The following is a 24576-nucleotide window of genomic DNA, read 5'->3' on the forward strand; positions in this document are numbered from 1 at the left end:
TTTTCACATACTTATTGGTCATTTAGATAGTTTCTTTTATAAAGTAGCTATTCCACACTTTTGTTTATTTTTAAAAATTTTTAAAATTCGGTTGTTGGTTTTGCCCCACAGTTCTTAGGATACTAGCAAATATAAAAATGAAGTGATGAAAACAGACATTCTTCTTTCATTCCTACCTGCAGGGAGAACATTCGATATTTCACAAGTATGAATGTTATAGGAGTTGAGTACCTACTCTTTATAAGATTAAGGGCATTCTCTTAATTTTCCTTGTCTGATAAGATTTTCCTTTTCTAAATGAGTGGTTATTGAATATTAACAAATGCATTTTCTGCAAATAGTCTCCTCCTCAATGTGGTGAATTACATTATTTATTTATTTTTATTATTAAAATCATTCCTGGAATGAATAGGCATCCTATTACAATGTGTCCTCTTTTTCATATACCACTAGAGTTAACTTGCTAACACACTGATTGGGAATTTTACATCTTTGTATATAAGAGAGTGACATACATTTTTACTTTCTTGTTACCTGCTTCCGTAAATTAATACAGTGGCCTCCTTAAATAATGCAGAAAATATGTCTTCTCCTTTTAGTCTCAGGAAGTGTATATGTAATATTGATGTTATTTCTTTTGTAAATGTTTGGAAGAAATAACTGGAGAAGCCATTTGAATCTGTAGTTCAACTGGTGTGAAGGATTCAGGTACAAAACCTACCTCTTCACAAAATTTTGGAATATTAAGGCTTTTAATTTTTTGTGTCAATTTTGGTAAGTTATGTTTTCCTAGCAGTTTGTCCACAATATCTAAATTTTACAATGTTTTTACATAGGGTTGTTCACAATATTCTCTTATCTGTTTAAAGACTATAGCTTCTTAGGTGATCCCTTTTCATTCTGAATATTAGTAATTGTGCTTTCTCTTTTTTGACTCTGTTTTGCCAAGAGATTATAAATTTCACCGGTTTTTAAAAAGAAAACAATCTCAATCCTCAGATATGCTGATTATCTCTATTGTACATTTGTTTTCCATTTCATTAAGTATAGCATTATCTTTATATTTTCCTTCTATCTTTCCAAGAAACTGATGCATACTTAAATCATTGATATCCTGGCCCTTATTTTCTTTAATATATGTATTTAAAGTATAAAATTAACATCGGAAAGACTTTAGTTTCATCCTACAAGTTTTGAAATGTACTCAGCTCAAAATATTTTTGAAACTCAATTGTGAATTCTTTTTCTACCCATGGTTGATTTAGAGTACTGCTCAAAATAAAAAGTTACACTTTTCTTATCTTTGTATTATTTATTTATAGCTCAATTCTACTCTAATCAGATAACATGGTGTTTATGACTTTTTTTTAATGTTCTGAGATTTGCTTGCTTTAAGGTGCTGCTTATGGTCATTTTTAAAATATATATGACAAAATATATATGACAAGAATATTTGGAAAACGTATTCATATATATAGTGTGTGCAGTATTGGGTGCCGTGATCTATATATGTCAATTGGGACAAGTTTGTAAATAGTATTGTTTAAATCTTTTATACCTTTCTTGTTGCTGTGTCTGTTTCTTTCTTACCTTATTTGAGATTTTGTCCACTATTTGAGGAATTATTTCTTTTCTTTTTAATTCTTTCAGTTGAAGCTAGTTGATACATGCATACAGATGTTAATCATTAGATTTTCACGATAGATCAGACCTTTTATCAATAGGATATGCCCTTTTTCTACAGTCATTCTTCTTGAATTAAAATCTACTGTATCTGTTATTAATATAGTCATATTAACTTTATTTTAGGTAGTGTGTGCATAGCATGTATTTTTCAATCATTTTTACTTCCTATAGACTTATATTTAAGGTGTGCTTCTTGTGAGCTTAATACAGTTTTCTTTTTCTTTTTCTTTTTTTTATGTTAGCCTTGAGCTAACATCTCTTGCCAATCTTCCTTTTTTCCTTTTCTTGTTTTTCTCTTCAAAGCCTCAGTACATAGCTGCATATCCTAGTTATAAAACGTTCTAGTTCTTCTATGTGGCGTGCCACCACAGCATGGCTGAATGAGCTGTATGTACGTCTGCACACAGGATCCAAGCCAGCAAACCCTTGGCTGCCAAAGCAGAGTGCGTGAACTTAACCACTATGACACCAGGCCAGCCCCTACAGTTTTCAATTTAGACTAAACGTAGCTATTTAATTGGATTTTATCTGTTTGTATTCTATTAAGTTTCTCATGTGTTTTGATTTCAATCTATAATTTTATTATATGTTTTCTCTTTGCTGCACTCTTTTTGGAGTTCTGAGACCAATTACAACATGTGTGTGTGGGAGGGGGGCATCCCACACAACACCAAGGAATTCTTGGACACCAGCAGTGTGTACGAGAATTCAACTCAATTCTGCTACTATTTGCGTGGAGATAACATCAGATTCCGCTTGTTAAGCATCCAGTCCTACAAGATTGCTCCCCCACCCACAACTTCAGATGTCAGTTGCAAGCCCAGGGTATTACCTATGCTTCTGACCAACAGCTATAGATTGGAAGTGTCAACAATCTCCTGTCACAAGTCCAGGTTGTTACCTGTATTTTTGACCAAGTGGCTATAAATCAGAAGTTCTCACAACTCCCTTCTTGGGGTCCATTAATTTGCTAGAGTGGTTCACAGAACTCAGAGAAACATTTTATTTACTAGATTACTGGTTTATTATAAAAGGATATAACTCAGGAACGGCCAAGTGGAAGAGATGCATAAGACAAGGAATTTGGGAAGGAGCACAGAGCTTCCGTGCCTTCTGCAGGCTTGCCATTCTCCCCGTATCTCCACATGTTCATCAGTCTGGAAGCTCTGCACAAACTGCCCTTTTGGGTTCATATGGAGGCTTTATTACATAGGCAGGATTAATTAAATCATTGGCTATTGGCAATTGATTCAACCTCCAGCCCCTCTCCCCTGCCCAGGGATCAGGGGTAGGACTGAAATTTCCAACCCTCTAATCACATGGTTAATTCCCCTGGCAACTAACCCCCATCCTTAGGTGGTGTCCAAAAGTTACCTCATTAACATAACAACAGACATCTTTGTCACTCTCAACATTTAGGATTCCAAGCATTTGGGAGCTGTGAGTCAGGAACCCCGGATGAAGACCCAATATATATGAAAAATATATTTTGGTCATCTGAATGACCAAATACATATTTTTCTCATAAATCACAATATTGCACCCACCAATGTTCTTTTTTGTTTCATTCTTGCTTTATTTTGAATGAATTATTTTTACAAGCTCTGTATAATTCATTTTTATTTATAGCACCAACAATACACAATAGAGAAAGGAGAGTATCTTCAATAAATGGTGTTAGGAAAACTGGATATCCACATGCAAAAAGATGAAACTAGACCACTATTTTATGCCATACATACAATTCGACTCAAAATGGATTAAAGATTTAAATGTAAGACCTGAAACAGTAAAACTCCTAGAACAAAACATACGGGGAAATCTCCTTGACATTGGTCTTGGCAATGATTTCTTGCATATGGCACCAAAAGTACCAGCAACAACAGCAAAAATAGGGCAAATGGGACATCAGAAAGAATGAAAGGCAACCTATAGAATAAGAGAAGATATTTGCAGATCATATATCTGATTGGGAGTGAATATCCAAAATATATAGGAAACTCCTGCAACTCAATAGCAAAAAAAACAAAAAATCTGATTTAAAAATAGGCAAAGGACTTGAGCAGACATTTCTCCAAAGAACACATAGTCAAAGGTATAGGAAAAAAATGTTCGACATCATTAATTATGGGGGAATTCGAAATCAAAATGATAATATGTTATCCCATACCTATTAGGATGGCTATTTTCAAAAACCAAAAAAAAACAACAAATTTTGGCAAAGTTGTAAAGAAATTAGAACCTTTGTACCTGTTGGTGAGAATGTAAAATGATATAGCAGCTCTGGAAAACAGTACAGAGACTCTTCAAAAAAGTAAAAATAGAAATGCTATATCATCCAGAAATCCCACTTCTGGGTGCACAGCCAAAAGAATTGAGATAGGGATCTCGAATGGATATTTGCACCCCCATGTTCTTTGCAGTATTATTCACAATAGCCAAGATATAAAACCAGCCCAAATGTCCACCAGTAGATCAAAAAAATAATAATAGAACTACCATAGATCCAGCAATCCCACTTCTGACTCTATATCAAAAATAATTAAAGACAGGATTTCTAAGGGATGTTGGCAAATCCCATGTTCACTGCAGCATTATTCACAATAGCCAAGATAATAGAAGCAATCAAAAATGTCCATTAACAGAGGACTGGATAAAGAAAATGTGGCATATTCTTACAATGGGATAGTATTCAGTCTTAAAAAATAAGGAAATTCTAGCATTTGCAACAACATGCTTGAGCCTGGAGGACATTGTGCTAAGTGAAATAAGTCACAGGAGGCAAAATACTGCATGATTCCACTGATATGTGGTATCTTCAATAGTCAAACCCATAGAAGCAGAGAATAAAATAATGCTTACCAGGGCCTGGGAATGAAGGAAACGGGCAGTTGTTGTGCAATGGGCATAAAGTTTTGGTTATGCAAGATGAGTAAATTCTAGAGATCTTCTGTACAACCTGGTACCTATAGTTAACAATATTGTATGCTGCATTTAAAAAATTGTTTAAGAATATAAGTCTCACATTAAGTGTTCTCATCAACAGAAAGAGAGGGCACAAGGAAACTTCTGGAAGTGATGGATATATTTATTACCTTGACTTAGTAATGGTGAGTTGTTCAATGGGCAGTAAGTTTCAGTTATGCTAGATGAATAAGTTCGAGAGATCTGCTCTACAACCTAGGGTCTGTAGTTAACAACACAATATTGTGCACTTTGAAATTTGTTGAGAGGGTAAGTCTTATCTAAGTGCTCTTATTACAAAAACAGAGGAGATGCAAGGAATCTTTGGGAAGTGTTGGATATATCTGTTACCTCCGTCATGGTGATGGGTCATAGGTGTTTGCATATGTCCAAACTCATCAAATTGTATACCTTAAATATGTAGTGTTTTGTATATCAATTATACATCAATAAATTATAAATAAAATATACATGTTAGAAATTGTTTTTAGATTGACGAATTCTATTTTTTTCTTTATCATTAAAAAGGAGGTAAGAAAATGGCTGTGTGGTAATTCTAAAAAAAGTCATATGCAAACTGAAGTTATATTAGTTCCAAATTAAAAGACACATTTTTTCTTCTCCATCCTTTTCTTTTCCTTTTTTCTGTTATGGAAGTAATTGTCCCTGTGCAAGCCAACAGGCTATAATATTAGATTCCATTGTAGCATTGACCTATAAAATCATTTTAACTCAAGCTTATTTTACTGCAGATTTAGAATTACCCAAATTCAGGGAGTTATTCAATGTCTGATTCTTTTAAGAGATATTGTAAGGAAAATCTCTGCCCTACTTGGTAGAAAGATTAAGCAGAAATGTCTACAGAATCTCGTTGTTTTCCCATCCTTATTTGTCTTTTTTATTCAGACCCTCATTATCTTATTACACCAGGCTTATAAGTTGCTTCCCTTCCAGGAGTCTATTCTCAACTTCTATGCATTGTCTTTACTTTTGGAGAAAAAATCAGAGCTGTTCATGCTAATCCTCTGCTTAGAACTCTATTTTTGAACTTCATTCTCCGTAGGAAATATCCAAAATCATTAACAGGCCAGCCAGTGCCCTTCACAAACTGGTTCCAATCTAAATCATCAAGTACTCTGCACACTAATATTTTAAATTTCTTATACATCCTGCAGAAAAGTTGTTTTATTTCCTGCTCTTTGTTTTGTATGAGGTATATTTTTCTGTGCTTGAAAATGCTTTCCATTTTATTTACTACCAAAAAAAGGAGACAAAATATTTTACCCAGTGTTTAATATGTCACATAACAGCATTTACATTTAGTATTTCTTGATCTCCTTTATTAGACAGGATAAATTGCAGCTTACTTGATTGCCTAACGTTAAGACGTTAAGGCAAAAGTCAACTGAGAAATGAGTAAACGAGGTCCCCATTATCAGTGGTATTCTAGCTCAGAGACTACAATATTTGCCTGGATTAATACCTAACCCAACACTTTCCCTACTCTGACAGAGAAAACAAGAAATTTCTGTTACTTCTGCTCTATTTTACTACATTGTACTTAAACTCCTTTTTAGGAAGTCTGTTATTAATGTTTCTTAATACTGGCAATTGATTCTACTCAAAATGTTAAAAATGGCTTTTCTTTTGATTTCTGTTATTATAATCATTTGAACCTCAAATTGAACCTACCATAAGGACAGCATTTTATAATCTACACAGTAAATTATAAATATATCGAGTCTACAGTTAACAGGTTGAAGGCTGATAAGACAGGTGATAGTAACAGATTTTGGGAATGTCGTATAAGCAAGGAACATGAATGAATTGGGAGAGATTCTCAAATTAAACTGGCATTTTTGAATAATTTTTCATAATTTAATTTCTTTAGGAGTACTATAGTCAATAATAATAATCTTGCAATGATTACTCATTAAGTGCACGATATTTAAATTTTATTTAGATACCTCAAAATCAATTGATTTTAATAAATACATTTAATTCTTGTGATACTTTAAAATGCTTCAAATCATTTAGCTTATCTTAATAAAGTCATATTATTTAAATGTCAAGTACATGAGTTTAAAAAAAGCTTTCACGAATAATAGAATCAGGGAATTAACTTTAGAAGCACTTTAATGCTTAAGTAAAATAATACGCATATACTTGCTAAACTCTCCGTTCCTGAATCGCCGTCTTGATTTAGGCACTTTCTGTGTAAGGTAGGATTGTACTTTATGAGCAGTCATTTTGATTTTATCTTGTGGAAGTGATCATTTACCAAAGGTATGATGATAAACTCCAATTAGACTCTTATTCATATAGCAATTCATTCAGCAATTACCTTGAATCATTCTGTTTCTCAAGAGTAACTAAAATCAATTAAATGGAATATGTTTCACATGTAAAGCTAGCTCTACATTTTTAGAGAACACATGATATATCTTGACATGATGGTTGTCTTTCATCTTCTTTCCTAAGGAGCTGAACAGACACTAATGGCATTGTCCCAAGTTTCCTCTTACCAGATTCATGTATTTTTAATGATTGTCTTTTTGTTGTAAATTCTGTTTGAAAATATGTGAGAAGGTTTTGGCATGATCCAGAACAGAGTTACCTTTTAAAATCAGGATCTAGCAATTCGTTCAGAACCTCAAAAGGGCATACCTTTACAACAAAATAAACTTCAAAATATCTATACAGTACAAGAGTTTGTCTTAAATAAGAGCAATTTGTATTTATATTGTCTTTGTTTTTCAAAATAAAAAGTAGGCTTTTAGGTTGACATATTATCAAAATATTCATTATTATAGTTGCATACCACATTAAATAAAATATGATATATAAATCCTTTAAGTAGGAAGTAGCACAAAGAGTTCTCAAAGGGGAAACCTATGGATACACTGCCCTCATTCCATTGACTAAGGCTTAGGTAGAGTCATGCGGTATTAGAAGACCTGGTCTACTTGGCAGGGAGTCAGAATAAAACAGCTTGGTGGGTATGTGCATCTGCCTCTTTGGGACTCTCCATGAACTGCCCATTGTGACTATACTTGGCAAGTGAGTAGTAGAGAAGCCATGTTGAGTGAAGTGCCTGGATTGATTGGCCAGAGTGCGGCCTGACAGACTCATAAATCTCCAATTTAAGGTTAAAAAAAAAGTTGTCTAAAATCTTTGGACCTAGTTGTCTAACATCGTTGAGCTCCTAATTCTGGGAGGACTGAAATTTCAAGTTACGGAAGTCCTAGAGGGAGAAGTGTAAGAAACCAAAGACAACTACAGTCATTGTCTATCAAAACATGAGCATACTGTTCAAAAGGCCAATTCCAACCAGTTTCACAGTAATAGATAAAGTGAAGACAGACCTCAATTCCAAGGAATAGAATGGGTGATACAACCTAACCAGAAAACAACAGCAGGCCGAAGAATGAAATAAGGGTGTTGACGACAACCCCGGAAAAATGGATATTTACTCACAAGTGACTAAATACTGGATTAATATTCTCACACTTAAATTTAGCATAAATCTCTTAATTGGAATAAATTCCAATTTAGTGATGCAATAAGTTGCTGATCTAGATTAGCTGGAGATTTAAGATCTTTTATAAGACATATTTTTGCATTATACTTGTAAACACGTCATTAAATGACTGATTATACTTCTAAAAATAGCAAGTAATCTCTTGCCTCCTTTTGTTTAAGCTCTGAAGACGGATGTTCTTCCTCCACACTCTTTGCTCCATTATTGGTTAGAGAAGTACTCATATTGGCCTGAACCACGGCAGCATTGTGGTGGATGTGTGAGAAATATGCCCCTCCTTTAAAAAATTCTTTCAATTCAATCTGCAAACTTTGAAATTCTTTACTTTTGATATGCAGGTCAAATATATATATGAACATTTCAAATTAATATACAATTTAAAAGAGAAAGTCTGAAGACAAAAATATTGCAATCTGTTTAGTCAGATACCATTTTAACGTTTCAGGACAGGTCAGTAAAAGTTGGAATCTTTCAGATATCCACACAACCAATTAGGAATAATGTTAACATGACTAACTATCTCTCATATACTTAATAGAAAATCATACCAAGCCTCTATTTGAATAACGTACAGCCATTCTTTGGTTTTATATATTCTAATTTTACATGCACGTCTTTTCATTTATACCCACCGTAATTTTTTGTCTATATAGCCAACTCTTTAAGGCAGTCAGTCCAGAATGAAGGGTTAATCATAATCAATAAATATTATGATTTTATAGATATGCTCCCTGAGTGGTGTTATACATGAGAATCTTGAGGACACAGTAGTAGTGTTGAGATTATGATATCTAAGTAGGGAAACCACTAATTTCAGAATTCTACCATAAATAGTTAACTTTTTTGAGTTTTCTAAATATTAAATGTATATTCTTCTGTTGTTTTAAATTCTCCCCTCATGGAAAGAAATAACATTTGTTCTTTTGCCAGCAGAAAGAAGGTAGGCAGAAAGATGTCATAGAAAGAAAATAGAAAAAAAATAAGAGATAAGTAATGATACAGAAATAAAGACCCAGAGCCTTATAAATCAGTAGGAAAGGGAGGCGGGGGGGAGAGAGAAAGAGAGAAAAATTATTTACAGGTACATTTTCAGAGTGATATTGAGAGCAGACTGCTAAATTTTCCAGGTATTTTGAGAAAGTCAAGAAAATCACATCATGAAGTAGAGGGGGCTGATGAAGTGTAGGCCCTAAGGACCTGTTGTTGTTGGATAAGCCATCACAGAACAAAACAAACTTTTGCAAAAAGGAATTCAGCTATACAAAGAAGGCAGTGGAGAGACTAGAGACAGCTGCTGCTCTGCATCCTGGAGGTCTTTCACACCTTGGGGCCTCTGACACACGGAGCTGCTGACAAAGATGAGAAGGACAGTGAACAAAAACACCACCAAGCAAACCTCGCCACTCTCTTTCTTGACAGCAGGGGCTGGAACAGAGTCCCTCCAACTTTTTCCAGCTCCTCAGGCTCCTGAGAAATCTAGCCGTGAGCACATTCTCATAGCTCAGACATAAACAAAACAAAGGGAAAAATACCAAACTGTGTCTGTATGATGCGTACTTGGAAAGTAGACATGTTTACATCACGTGCCATTGTTATTCGAAAACTTACAGCTATTGCTTTTTAAAACTGAGATCAAACAGTGAATAATGATGGTAAGTAAAACGGAGAAGTAAATGTCCTCAGAAGGTGTTGTATTAAGTGATAAAATTCAATTATGTCATGCAAATTGTCAAATATTATTTATTTTTTATTACCAAGAAAGATAAGACCAGTCGCCAAACAACAGCCATAAAAGACCTTGGTCAACCATACTCCAAATGAACAAAACTCACAATCCCAGGAAAGACAAATAAAGCCCAGTAGCAATAAAAGCCGGTGTACCTAGGCATCCTTTAGATGTGAGGACTACATTTAAGAGACTCAGTTAAAATCATGAACTGGATCCTTTATCCACAAACTTCCTTACATGTTACATTGTAATGTTACATTTAGTAAACCTTATTATAAAATGTGATTGTGATAAATGATATAGAGTCACATTACTTAACAATGGGGACACGTTCTGAGAGATGTTATTAGGTGATATCGTCATTGCACAAACATCAGAGAGTATACGTACACAAATCCAGATATTATGGCCTACTACACACCTAGGCTATGTGGTACTAATCTTATGGGACCACCATTGTATATGCAGTTTCTCATTGACAGAAACATCATTATGCAGTGAATGACTACATTTTATTTACTTAAGGTGAGACAAGCCATTTCAATTATAGCAATTAGAGAAAGATGACAAATATTTCAATTACAAAGAATAGCTATTTTAAATATATCTAACAATGGGCCAGCCCCACGGCCTAGTGATTAAGTTCAATGTGCTCTGCTTCGGCAACCGCAGTTCAGTTCCCAGGCATGGACCTATACCACTCATCTGTGGCCATGCAGTGGTGACAACCCACATACAAAATAGAGGAAAATTGGCACAGATGTTAGCTCAGGAGGAATCATCCTCAAGCAAAAAGAGGAAGATTGGCAAAGGATGAAATGGCAAATGGCTCAGGGTGATTCTCCCTCAGCTTAAAAAAAAAAAAAATCTGATAAAAAATGTGCATATGTTCAGACTAGTATTTTGGTACCTCTTTCCACTCTTGGGTAATTTCTTATCTGCTTCAATAATCTGGTAACAAAATCTTTTCATATATAGATGCACCACGGGTCTTGGTTGCAGTACCTGTAGTAGATACAGAAGACAAAATCTACCGTATGTGATGCTAGTGGATCACTAATAATCTCAATAAGAAGATCCAATTAGAAAACTTGGAAAGAAAAATATAACCATTCAAATTAAAAAGAAAAAGAAATGAAGGGGTACAAAGAATGAAGTCATGTATTTTAATAAGATAATATACTTATCCCCATTTATACTAAAAAAATATAAATCTACATTGAATTTTCACTCATCGTATGGGGAGAGAAAATAAAAGTGGTGACTTTGGTTTAGTTTATGTTTGTGGGAATGGGTGCTCTCATATATAGTGGATGCCAGAGTATATGAGGATTCAGCAATGTATCTCAAAATACAAATACACAAATCCTGATAGAGCAATACTACTAATAGCTGATACATACTGGATATTTACTAACTGCTAGACACTGATATCACTGTAAAGGACTGGCACATATGTATGTATCTATTAAGTTGGTAGTATTTTTGTCCTCATTATACAGAAGGGGTAACTGATGCTTAGAGGCAAAAAAATGCCCAAAGTTGTATCAGTCCATACAATGGATATCAAACAGCTGTGAAAATAAAAGAGAAAAGAATTCATATTCTTATATGAATAATCTCTAAAATACACAAAGTAAAACAATTAAAATAAATCAGCTTAGGAAAGACCATATATCTATGGACATATTTGCATATAAAAGGATAAATTCTCTCTCAAAGTTGACATGTAAGTGGGAGAAATTAAGGAGGTAGATATTTTAAGTATACCTTTTATATTTTTGTATTTAGAACCATGTAAATATTAGCTGTAAACCATAAATAAATGAAAATGATATCAGTTCTCCTAATTTTTCTTTTTAATAACTTTTTTGTTTTTGCTGAGGAAGAGTGGCCCTGAGCTAACATTTGTTGCCAATCTTCCTCTTTTTGCTTGAGGAAGATTGTTGCTGAGCTATCATCTGTGCCAATATTCCTCCATTTTGTGCACAGTTTGATGAGCAATGTGTAGGTCTGTGCCCAGGATCTGAACCCACAAACCTCGGGCCACCAAAGCAGAGTGTGCAAACTTAACCACCATGCCACTGGGCTGACCGCATCTCCTAATTTTTTAATTTTTTTATTCTTTTGTTACTCATCATGGTTTTATCATGTACATGTGAATCCTTAAAGTATTATTTTGTTTTGAATTTTGGACATCCTTTAAATGATGTGACAAAAACTGCTAACTGTCCTCTTCTTTCTTTTAGTAATAACTCCTCACCACCACATGCACACATGACACCCCTAAGTACAAACAGATCATAGAGACCACATTTGTGATTCTCTCTTACTACTACCAGTGACCCTGGAACTAGTTTCTCACCAGTGAAATGTGACTGAATCCATGTGTGTGCCTCATAACACTACTTAACAGAAAATTGCTTGATCTCTACTCACTCTCTTTTGCTTTTTCTGGGTGAGGAAAGACTAGAGAGCTTATGTTATGGTTGTATCACAATCTAGAAGTATAACCTCAAGGTGTAGCTCCTCTCTCTTCACTAATAGTGACAGAGAAATAAATTTTAAGTGTTTAAGCCTTCGTAATTTTGAATCTCTTTGTTACAAGTGCATAAGCCAGGCCCTAACTAATATTAGTGGTATTCCAATATATTCTTCTATTACTGTCCTTTGGATTCCACATTCCATTGTGAGATTCATCTATGTGTGTGCCTAGAGTTTCTCATTTTTCCTGCTTCATAACAATATTACATTGTATGGTTAAAAAAATACATGTTATGGAGAAGAATATCATGCCTTTCAAGTAATTCATGAGTTACAGAAAGATACATTGTGAAATTTGTGATATATTTGTAACTAATGACGATAACAACACAAATATCAAGACCTCTGAGATGCAAACCAAGTGATATTTAGGGGGCTATGTGCAACCTTACAACTACATCAAATAAACAATACTGAAAATTGAATTGTCTTCAACTCATGAAACAAGGAAATAAAAAATAAATTGAAACAAAGTAAAGAATATTAAAATTAATGAAAGAGGAAAAAATCAGCAATTATCCACAAAAACTTTAAAAGCATAAATCACTTAACAATACTGTGGGTTGTCTGATCAGAGAAAGAAAGAAAGAGTGAAAGGGAGAGAGAGGTACAGTGTCTGGTGATGCATATGAAAACCCTTGTAAACATTAAGTAATTGAAAAGAATTATACCCTCTTACAAATGAATACATGGAATTGGGCTAAGATAACATTATAATAAGCCTATATTTTATATTTATTCATTGTTCACAACACATAAGTAGCAATATTAGAAATAAAAATATATGCCTATATTTTAATTAGTGCAATTTCTATAGAATCACTACCTTATATAAAGCAAGGGCTTAGTATGCATATAGAATAAATGAATGAAGGCAAGATTGAACAATAAAGCCTCAAAATTTGTGAGTTAAATATTACACAAAAGTAACTGGCATTTTGTCATTCTTGTTATTGGTTATTTTAATCCAAATGTTATAATGAGAACTGTAGCCATGCAGTTTTACTACTTATGGTCCATCTACCTATTTTTGCTTTATTTCTCATTCAATGCCCCATTGTTCCTCTGTTTCAGCTGCTTTAACAATGAAAAATCAGTGGAATTTAGCTCTTGGATATTTGGCAATCTTAAAAAATTAAAGGAGCAATAAAAATTAGGAAGCTGTCATTTTGAGCTTTGTACAAGATTTTGATTACAGATGTGAGAGAGAAATCCACAGGCAGCTGAATTATCTCCTTCATTACTTTTCAACCATATGTATGTGAAGGAGCATTGTATTCTGATACTTGCCAATCACGTCAATACGCTCAACTTGTGCTTTTCTTTAAAATCCAAAAACTCTGTCTTCCTTGCTTTTTTGTAATGGTGTATGCATATATATGATTGCTTCCTGTTTCTATCTTCCTCTCAAAACAGGATAGGACACAGCATAAAAGGAGCTCATATAGAAAAAGCTAGCTTATGCAAAGATGAGGAAAAAACGAAAAACTAGGGAGATATAATGGGGCGCATAGAACTTACTCCATCATAAGGCAACTGCATTTAAGCCTGATTGGGAGAACGTTGTTCAATTGTTTCCTGGTCACCACAAAGTAAAACTCAGCTTTAAAGCTTGTTCCTCTTTGCTTTGCTCCTTCGTGTGTCTCAGTAAATCTAATTCCACTGATAATTTGTTCTGAAAGTAAAGCTGAATTGCATGTCAGTAGGAGGATATTTGCATTCCCGAATGGGGAAAACTAACGAGAGTTGAAATATAACTTTCAAGGAAGATATAGAATCTCCTTTCAAAATGTCACATTTCTGACAAGTCTGTAGATGAACTAGTTGATTACGGTGACTGATAATATGTATATACATTTTATATGTATATTTTGTATATATATGTAACTAATGGAATTTTCTCTACTTAAAAAGGTAAACATTATGAAGGACAGTAGTGTTTCAGAGCTAGATTTCATGGTAGTTTTTGAAAATAGCCTCTATTTGTAGCTGGAGGCCGAGGATTCATAGATGACTTTCAGATGTTCCTTAAAATCTTTAAAATTACATGTACCTTTTATCTGTGTCTCGACCTATGTGTATCTGGGGAGCAGAGGATGTGCTGTCGTCTTCACACCTTCTGTAATCCAAAGTAGACACCTGATCACAGAACTACCGCATTCTCTGGGAGTACAAGTAGATACAGGAAATTTTACATTAAGGAAACTGAAAAGTGGCAAAGAATTTTCTTTAATGTAGCATGTGCACAAACATCCATTGTCATAGAAAATTATTGCTGGCATGTTTAATGCATCCAAAAAGAGCGTTTTAAGTTAATTTATGATACTTCCTTATGTTATCGAAAACATAAAATTATCTTATTGGGGTATCATGTTTTGCCGATCATTTGAAAGCTATTTATCAAATAAATAGAAGGAGTTCATTTCAAACAGATCCAATAACATACATTCTTCCCTATTATCCTATTAGAGAGCAGTCAATAAAATAAATGTCTCAGTCACCGCAGAATTATCAATCTTATTGGGTTATTTTTTCTGCTTTGAATCAGCAAACAAGTCGGCAATTGGAGATTTCTTGTGACCTTTAAAATATCAATCCATTTCACAGCAAGAGGCAGGAAAAAAGAGAATGGAGCAGTTTAAGAACACGCGCATATACACACACATACTTTGTGTACATACATTACACATACATGCAATTTTTCTGCTAAACTGAAATATAGAGTTTTTTCCACAAAAGTCCAATGGCATCATTTGTTTTTTCCTCTTTAGGACTGATTTCAAGAAGAGAAATTAGTATAACACAACAAGTGAGAAGAGAAAACAAATGTGGATTCATGCCTTCTTCTTTTGCTCTTATACGAAAACTGTCCTTTTTCTCCCACTTACTTCTTGCTGACTTTTTCTCTCATTCTTTAAGCTATGGAGACAGGCTGTTTACCTTAAAATTGACCAGTGATGAAGTTTGGTAACTGCCGTCAAACAAATTTGTCAAAGAAACATGTTTAGTGGTTAGATATTTTCACCATTCTATCACTCTACATTTGGCACAGAAAGGAGAAGCAAGAGAGATGTTACCTATGCAAATAACTGGGACCTATTAAGGAATCATTGATAAAGAGGAACAATAGGAATAATTTATTACCAACCTTCCAAGGAATTTTTCTTGCCTAGTCTGACTTTTAGAAGGAAAAGAATGTAATTTTATATAGTAAATAACCTTGTAGCAGTACTATTTTACTTTAACATTAAATAAACGTAATTTTTAAATAATTTGTACTTTTTATTAAGACTTAATGGGTCAAATTGCGTTTTGAATAAAGATTGAAAGATATATGCATTTTTTTCTATACCTAGGAATAATTTGTCCTAAAAGACTGAAAATTCATTATGAGAAAATGGGGTCTGTGTATGTCACATATGGTTTATTGAACATTAATGAATTAAATACCCAGTTTTCCCCAATGCATTACATACATAAAGGAAAGAATATATAATTTAGCAACAGCTGTAGAGATTCAAAATGACTACTGGCAATATTAGTTCTTTTTCTCCTTTGCAATAATTATGTTACATTAAAATAAGCCAACTGGTACAATGATGTTATTAGGCAGAAAATACATTCATAAAATTTGAAGTGGATATACAAATACAATTATGATATCCGGAGGCACCGAATGGTAATGCAAATTACACTTTTTAATTTTAGACATAAACATTTAACACAAAGATGATTAATTTTGCCAAGTCAAGCAAAATTACTTTGTTCTTCATTTGGAAAAGCACTAATTTGTAGCACTAAACCATTTGTTCTAAAATTTTGTAGCAGACTGTTGAGTAATTTTTTCTCCATTTAAATTGTCTATGCAATAGTAAATATGTATCCTATAAATTTTGGAAAAGCATAAAACAATAGTTTTTTTTCCTTTAAAAGGACTGACAACCATTTTCAAGCTATTATATTTTTAATCTCAAAAATGAACAAAGCATCAAATTCAAAAGGGCTCTTTCGCTTAATACTTGATGTACTGAAACTGAAATTAAATCTGTTCGACATGTTAGAATAGAACTCTTAAACACTTATGGTAGATTATTGTTTGCTGGATGAAATTTAAGGACTCCATCTGTTGAGTTTTATGTGCAAATTTTGTAAGTCAAAATTTGTACTTAACAATGTGAAATAAAATAGATGTAGCATTAAATCATACTATTGCAAGTGAAGACAGATTATGTGACGTGTTTAAAATGTAAGACATTTTTATTTTATAACAATGTACTCAAAACAGGGTGTTAAAGTGTCTTCCTGAAAGGTACCATGTCTCATTCATCTCCGTGGACCATAGCAGAGCGCAGAACCCACTGAAAGACCTAAATAAATAGTTTTCATGATGTAAAAACAAAAAATCATGTTTTAAATTTAAAAAATATTATTTAATTTGCTCAACATCAATTACTTTTTCCGTAAAAATCAGTGGACTAAAACAGGTTATTGATTATAATAGTGGTTTGGCAACTATATCTATCTCTACCTATCTGAGAGAAACAGAGACTGATTTTGCTTTTAATCTGAATCTTCTAGCTCCATGTGTCCACGGTTCTTAGGAAAGTAATGTGATTCATTTAACTAGCAATCCAGAAGATGCCAAAATGCATTATAACAATGACTCAAATAAATGTACTAAATGCTCACACATTACAATAATATAACGAAACATTACAATATTGTGCCACTTCTTAAAGGTGACCTTTCTAATCTAATTACCCTGTGATGCCCTCTCAAAGAACTTTATAGTTCCTTTTTCATATCCTGTCTAATTCTTGAAACTTCTTCATCAAAATCAGTCTTCCCCACTAGTCTTCAGGTCCCACGACCATGGGGGCGATGTCTATACTTCTCATCAGTTTAACCTCTGATAGTTATCCTGCAGTGTCATGTAAATATACACCAAAATTGAGTGATAGCACGGAATAAACATAGGAAATTCAGGTTGGAATTTGCAGGATTAGCATCAGCTGAATTTGGACAATTACAGAATAATTTAAATATTCAAGAAGAGTGCAGACTCTGTTTTTTTCTTGCCTTGTGGCATGCCTTTAAGTTTTTTGCTGACTTCTAGACATGTTGTATTACGTAACAAAGACATTGAGATATATAGTCTTTAGTGAGAGAATTTCTGTTGTTGGTTGTGTGTTGAGCTGTTTTAATGTTTGCCATAGAGATTTCCAGTTCCTCTAATGTACTTATTTTTGTCTTTCCTCTTGTCTTTGAGGTTCCCTATACACTACTCCTTAGAGTGACTCTGTTTCTTGTCTTTCTCCTGTAATCCAGTATTATTATACTGCAGCTTTTGTTGGTGTGGGAATAAAACATAGAGGAAGAACGTTCTATAATCTTCTGAATGAATTTCAGTCCCTGGCTGTAGTTTTCCCAATCTAGTTCTTTGAATCCAAGAGCCCTGTTGATTGTGTTTTTACCCCCATACGTGAGACAGAAAGGCTGGGCTGGGGGGGCTCAAGTGGAAAGGAATTCTCTTTCCCCTGCTGGGATAAGTTTTCTGACAAAGTTCTTCAGCCTGGGAAGTAGGCGTTTGGTTTAGAAGAGCTCCCGTCTGTTTCACAGTACTTAGTCTCCCGCTCCACCTGCCAGGGCCATGAGGAGATCATTCTTGAATTCTGTGTGACCTTCCTGGAAGGAATGGCCAGTGAAAGTGCTGAGAGGGGAGATGTTAATGCTGTGCCACCCTAGGAGTTTCTCCCTCTCACTCTTGTCCATACTCAGCTTCCGGCAAGTGAAGTGTTCTTACCAGTTCATAACTCTGGACGTTTTTGCTCCAGGAAAGCAGATCTCAGCTGTGAGTCTCTGGATTTGCATGACTTTTCAGATTTGGGGGTGATGGTTTGCCTTGCAACCTCGTTCTCTAAGTCCAAGAAAAGTCATTGATTTTCAGTTTTTCCCATAATTTCTTGTTGTAAGGACAGGAATGATAATTTAAAATATCTTTACAGGCAGGAACTGAAACCAGAAGACTCTCTGCCAGGTTATTTTAAATTACTTTTTCATTTTTCCCTTAGAGAAAAATATTTTTGTAAAGTAACTGGATGTGCACTATGAGGTACTTTCTTAGTTGTGAATGAGGGATGGAACCCTACCTTCTATTTTTATATTCTCTGGCTCGCCTGACACATACTTCAGTTGGAGCACAGGAACACCTTCTGGACACCTATTATGATTACTATAAATGGGTTCTGTTATTGTGACTTCTCCTACATTTCAGGAGCAAATATAATAAGACGGTAAACAGCAGAGAAAGTGATAAAAATATCTCTCTATGCATATTCCAATTATCTGTTGTCCTGCTGAGCGTAATTACATCTTGCATATCATCTGACTGTTCTTTGACCCAGGGGAACTGATTTTGTGCTGTAAATCTTGTCTGGCCTGTAGTGTACTTAGGAAAAGAGGGTAAGGGAGGAATTTTAAAAGGTGTATTCCCTTCAAGCAATTATAATCAACATATCTCTTTGGATAACCTCCCCGACTTGCCTTCACACTGGTACCAGGGGTGACAGTCAGGGAGGAGAGAGTTCAAGGCTTCTGAAAAGTGACTTAAATTGACGTTCAGTAATACACTATATAGTGTTTTCAATTACTTAAATGTCACCATTGCTCTTAGGAATAATACTCATATATTTCTATAGAAAAGGAAAACTGACAAAAGTAAAATCAAGATTTCTTTAAACATTTAAGATCTTGAATTAAACTATCAAGAGACAACTATAAGACAAGATCAGTCTGTGTTCTATAGTCAACACAAATTGTGAATGTATTAGTGCATTTTGAAGTAATAAGTGATAAACATGGTTCTGAAATGGAATTTTAAAAGAGGCTGCAGAAAAATATTTTTCAGGATTTCTGCCTGTATTACCGTGTGTGTGTGTGCGTGCATGTGTATTGTATCAATAAAGTGAAGCACTAATATTTAAATATGCAATTGAATCAAAGAATTCTACGGTGACACAAAATCATCACGAGTAGAGGTAACATGTGTGGTCATTTAAACTTGCATATTTGCAGTGGTGCCTCACTAAACCAGCTAGGATATTCACACTTAGGGTGAGAATGTCAATTTGCTCAGAGGCCAAATGTGTCTCACAAACAATGAGTTTTCTGTACATAGTGTTTTACGAACCTATTAACTAGTTGTAGAAATATAAATAACAAATGTTTTATATAATTATTTCAATGTCCACAATTTGCTGTGAAGTAGATGATCTGTCAAAACTGCATGCAAGTAATTGCCTGGATCTGCTCTGGAGCTGACTTCTTTTAGAATGGGGAATATGTTCTCCAAGGCATTGCCATAAAGTCCGAATCTATCTCACACAGTCATTGCATTTTCCAGGCGCCTGTAAATAACCAAGTTAGTGTGCTCGAATATGGAGTGCACCCACGCAATGAAACTTCAGTAAATTTAAACAGATTAAAAGAGTTGCTATATTTTTCCATTAGAGGCACTTAATTTATATCACTAGGGTTCAGATAGTTGAATATAGAAAATGGTACGCAACAGACTTTTGAAGTGTTCTTTTTACTGCTGTACACATTTATTGTTATAATGCCATTACATTATAGTATATTACATAATAGTATATTAATGCTATTATGGAACACATTATTTTTCTTTATTCCAGTGCAATACGACATTCATGACTTATGTACCACAGCATATCAAAGTTGCCCTCTCTTTCTGACAAAATAAATGACTTGCTTCTCCTTTTCTTAATATACTGTTCTCACGAACTGGACTGCTTAAACATTAATCTCTTCCATAGCTATTAAATTACTACCCACCACTAAAGAGCCAGCCTAAACACAACAGTTTTCACGAAACTTTCACAGAAACACCTATCCCACTAATTATATGCTTTTAACTGAATCCATCAGAAATTTCCTTTGATTTTTTGACACACTAAATTTGACTTATATTTAGTAATGTTAGCTTTTAAAATGCCCAAACAGGGCTTCAAGCGTCTCGACAGAGATGATTTTCTTTAAGATTATGTGTTTAGAGCAGTTTTAAGATCATAGCAAGATTGACAGGAAGATATAGAGATTTCTCATACAGACTGTGCTCCCACACATGCATAACCTCCCTCATTAGCAATACTCCCCACCAGAATGGTACATTTGTTACAATTTTTCTAGCTACACTGATATCTCAAAATCACCCAAAGTCCATAGTTTACATTATGATTCATTCTTGGTGTTGTACACTCTATGCATTTGGAAAAATATATAACAACATATATCCATCATTATACCATCACACAGAATATTTCAACTGCCCTAAAAATCCTCTGTGCTCTGCCTATTCATCCCTTCCCCGACACCAAACCCCTGGGAACCACTGAGCTTTTTGTCTCCACAGTTTTGGGTTTTCCAGGAGGTCATATTTTGAATCATACGGTGTGTAGACTTTTCAGATTGGCTTTTGTCACTTCGCAATATGCATTTAACGTTTCTGCACATCCTCTCACAGCCTGCTATTTATTTCTTTATAGGATATCTTGAAGCTGGGTAGTGTTAGTCCTTCGATTTTGTCCTTCAATATCGTGTTGCGTATTCTGGGCCTTTTGCCTCTCCACGTAAGCTGGAGATCTCTTTGTCTATATCTACAAAATAATTTGCTGGAATTTTGATTGGGATTGCACTGAATCTATAGATCAAGCTGGGAAGAACTGACATCTGACAATATTGTTTTCGTACGTAAGAATATGGAATCTGTCTCCATTTATTTAGTTCTTTTATGTCATTAATCAGAGTTTTGTAGTTATCCTCATAAAAATCTTGCACATATTTTGTTAGATTTATACCTGAGTATTGTTAAGAGGGTAGATCTCATGTTATGTGTCTTTTACAACAATAAAAATAAATAATGACAAAACTAGGAACTTATTTCTGAGAAATAAGGAAAGGCCACAGAATTGGGGTGTAGTTTATCTTCGCGTTCAATAGGAAGTCAACTTCTAGGGAAATAACGTGCACATTTAATTTCTTTCTATAAGAAAATATAGACATTTATTTATATAGATAGACCAAAGAAGAACTTTGATTTTCTCCTGTGGCCTGATAACTTACTAATAGCTAATACTTATTGAAAGTTTGCTATTGCCAGACCCTCTTCTAAGGACTTTACATGTATTTTTCACGTGTTTACTACCTACCTTATGAGTTGTAAGTATTATCATCTCCAATTTAACTATATGGAAACTCATGCCATCTCTAGGTTTAAAAGCTTAATCAAGGTCACTTGATCAAGGTAACAGCTGAAGTCTGGTTCTGAAATTGATGCTTTTAATGACTTTACTATTTTTCCTTTTGTAGTTCTCAAAATTTCATATTTTAAAACCATTTATACTAGATTTAAAAAGTCATATCATAGTTTATTTGATCAAAATAGACCATGGGAGGGTACTGTCCCACGTCACAAAAGTTGACGGAAATTAAGTGACATATACAAGTTTTTAAAGCTGGCTCTCTCAAAATACTATACTCGTAGAAACCAATCTGCAATACAACACAAGAAGTGTAAGTCCTGAAATTAGGTTACGTGATGTTAACAAACACTGTTTACTGTTGTAATATTTCCCAGTGATACTTTTTTAGCCTTTTTTCAATATCTTGGATTTTTCTTTCTTCTACAAAAAAAATAACTTTTCAAAAAGTGTTCCTCTTCCAAATGTCCCCTATATTTTTAATCTATTCTGTCTTTCAGCCCCCAAAACCAAAATCTAAATTCACAAATAATTAAAATAAACTCTACTTTTCAAGAAATACTTATTAAATCATTATTCTATTGTTAAATTATATGCTCTTCAGTCTAATCTAAGAGTATATCACTTATATCCACCTTGTTTAGGGAAAATGCACAAGTAGAGGTACATGGTATGTGCTGGCCCTTTAAAATTAGATTATTTCCTTCATATTTTGTACTAGGGTCAAGAATTTCTTTTGACACAGAATTTCTCCCCCTCTATTGAGACAAGCTTTTCATCAAAGATATCTACCCAAGGTGAATATCCAAGCAACTTACTATTTGCCACTTTATTTATAAAATAGGTAATTTAAGATTGTCTTTTAAGGCTTGAGGGAAAAGAATCTCATTCATTAGCCCCAAGGAAATTCTGTCCACATTATAGAGAGTAAAATGATTTTCCTCCCTCTGCAAAAGAAGCCTACCCAATGAAAAGAGCAAACATTAACTGAAAGCTTAGAATTTACCAGTGAATGTTGTAAGTAATTAACATGTAGTAACAGAGGAAGGAACTATTATACTAATTTTATTTATTTATTTATTTTGAGGAAGATTAGCCCTGAGCTAACTACTGTCAGTCCTCCTTTTTTTGCTAAGGAAGCCTGGCCCTGAGCTAACATCCATGCCCATCTTCCTCCACTTTATATGTGGGACACCTGCCACAGCATGGCGTGCCAAGCGGTGCCATGTCCACATCCGGATCCGAACGGCGAATCCCCAGCCGCTGAGAAGTGGAACGTGCGAACTTAACCACTGCACCACTGGGCCGGCCCTATTATAGTAATTTTAAAGATGAGGAAATTGAGGCACAAAATGTTTGAGGGAATTGTTCAATGCCATACAGGTGACAAGTGGAAGAACCAGGATTTTAGCCCTGGCTAACTGGTCCAGATTCACATCCATTATATTATCTCACTATTGTCAATTACTTTAAGAGGAAAAGCATGAGCAAATTCCTTATTTCATGCTTCTATCTATGCAAATACATCTGCAATCCAAGAGGCAGATGAAGAGAAATAAATAAAATACATTTAAGAAGAGTCATAAGGGAGATGTTATCATAGATTATTTATACGCACTATTGATTTTAATCCTTAAAATAAGTACAATAACGACATTATAATACCTTGTATTCATGAGGCTCTGACTGTGGTAGACACTCTGAAAAGAAGTGTGTATATACACAAAATTTTATTCAATCCCTACTTTAATCTATGTAAATAATACATAGAGGCACGGACTACCTGGCCTATGCTATTGCATTGCCCAATGCCTCAAGGCCTCTCACTTGCTATGTATACACTGTCTAAATAATTAGAGTTGACAATGAGTTTTACTACTAATAACTATAAGGAAAAGGGTATTAGTAGACTGTAGGAGACCATAATATTGGCATTATGGTTTGTTTGCATGGCCTTTCTTTATGAAATTCCACTTATAATTTGCTATATTAATATTTCCAAAGCCTGAGCAATAAAATAGCAAACAACAACTACATCAATGCATTTATCTCAACTGGTAAACACGCTAGATTTCAATCAATTTAAATTTTTATTGTAGACTCATTTCTAGTTATAGATCTTAGTGTTTATGAGTTTCAAGGTTTTAGAGTCTCTCGCAAACTAATTTAATAATGGTTATATAATTATAATTTTTATTTCTTGCTGTTTCCCATGCTGTACCAAGTAAATTATGTAATGAATGTTTATAATGCCCCAGAGTTATAATACCAATTTGTTGTACTGAAATTTTTTTTATTAAATTGACAAAACTTTTCAACACATAGTGATAATTAAGAAAATTTACATTCAGAACACAAAATATTTTAACATGACATAAAAATACATCTAAAACATATTATCATTAATATATAGCGCTATTTATACTGATTTATTTATATAGTTATAATCTTAAATCATGTTTATTATAATTCATATAGTTTTATACAAACATGCAATCACTACAAACGCATACACTTTCCCACACAAAATAAATACATATTTACCCATACAAATATTCTTACATTTCAGAAATGTTGGGACTGGCCCTGTGGCATGATGGTAAGTTCATGTGATCCACTTTGGCAGCCCAGGGTTCGCCGGTTCAGATCCTGGGTGCAGACTTTCACACTGCTCATCAAGCCATGCTGTGGCGGCATCCCACATAGAACTAGAAGGACTCACAGTTAGGACATACAACTATGTGCTGGGCCTGTGGGGAGAGACAAAAAAAGGAGGAAAATTAGCAACAGATGCTAGCTCAGGGCCAATCTTCCTCACCACAAAAGCATACCTTTAA

This window comes from Equus przewalskii, chromosome 16, assembly GCF_037783145.1.
Source record: "Equus przewalskii isolate Varuska chromosome 16, EquPr2, whole genome shotgun sequence".
Lineage (NCBI taxonomy): Eukaryota > Metazoa > Chordata > Mammalia > Perissodactyla > Equidae > Equus > Equus przewalskii.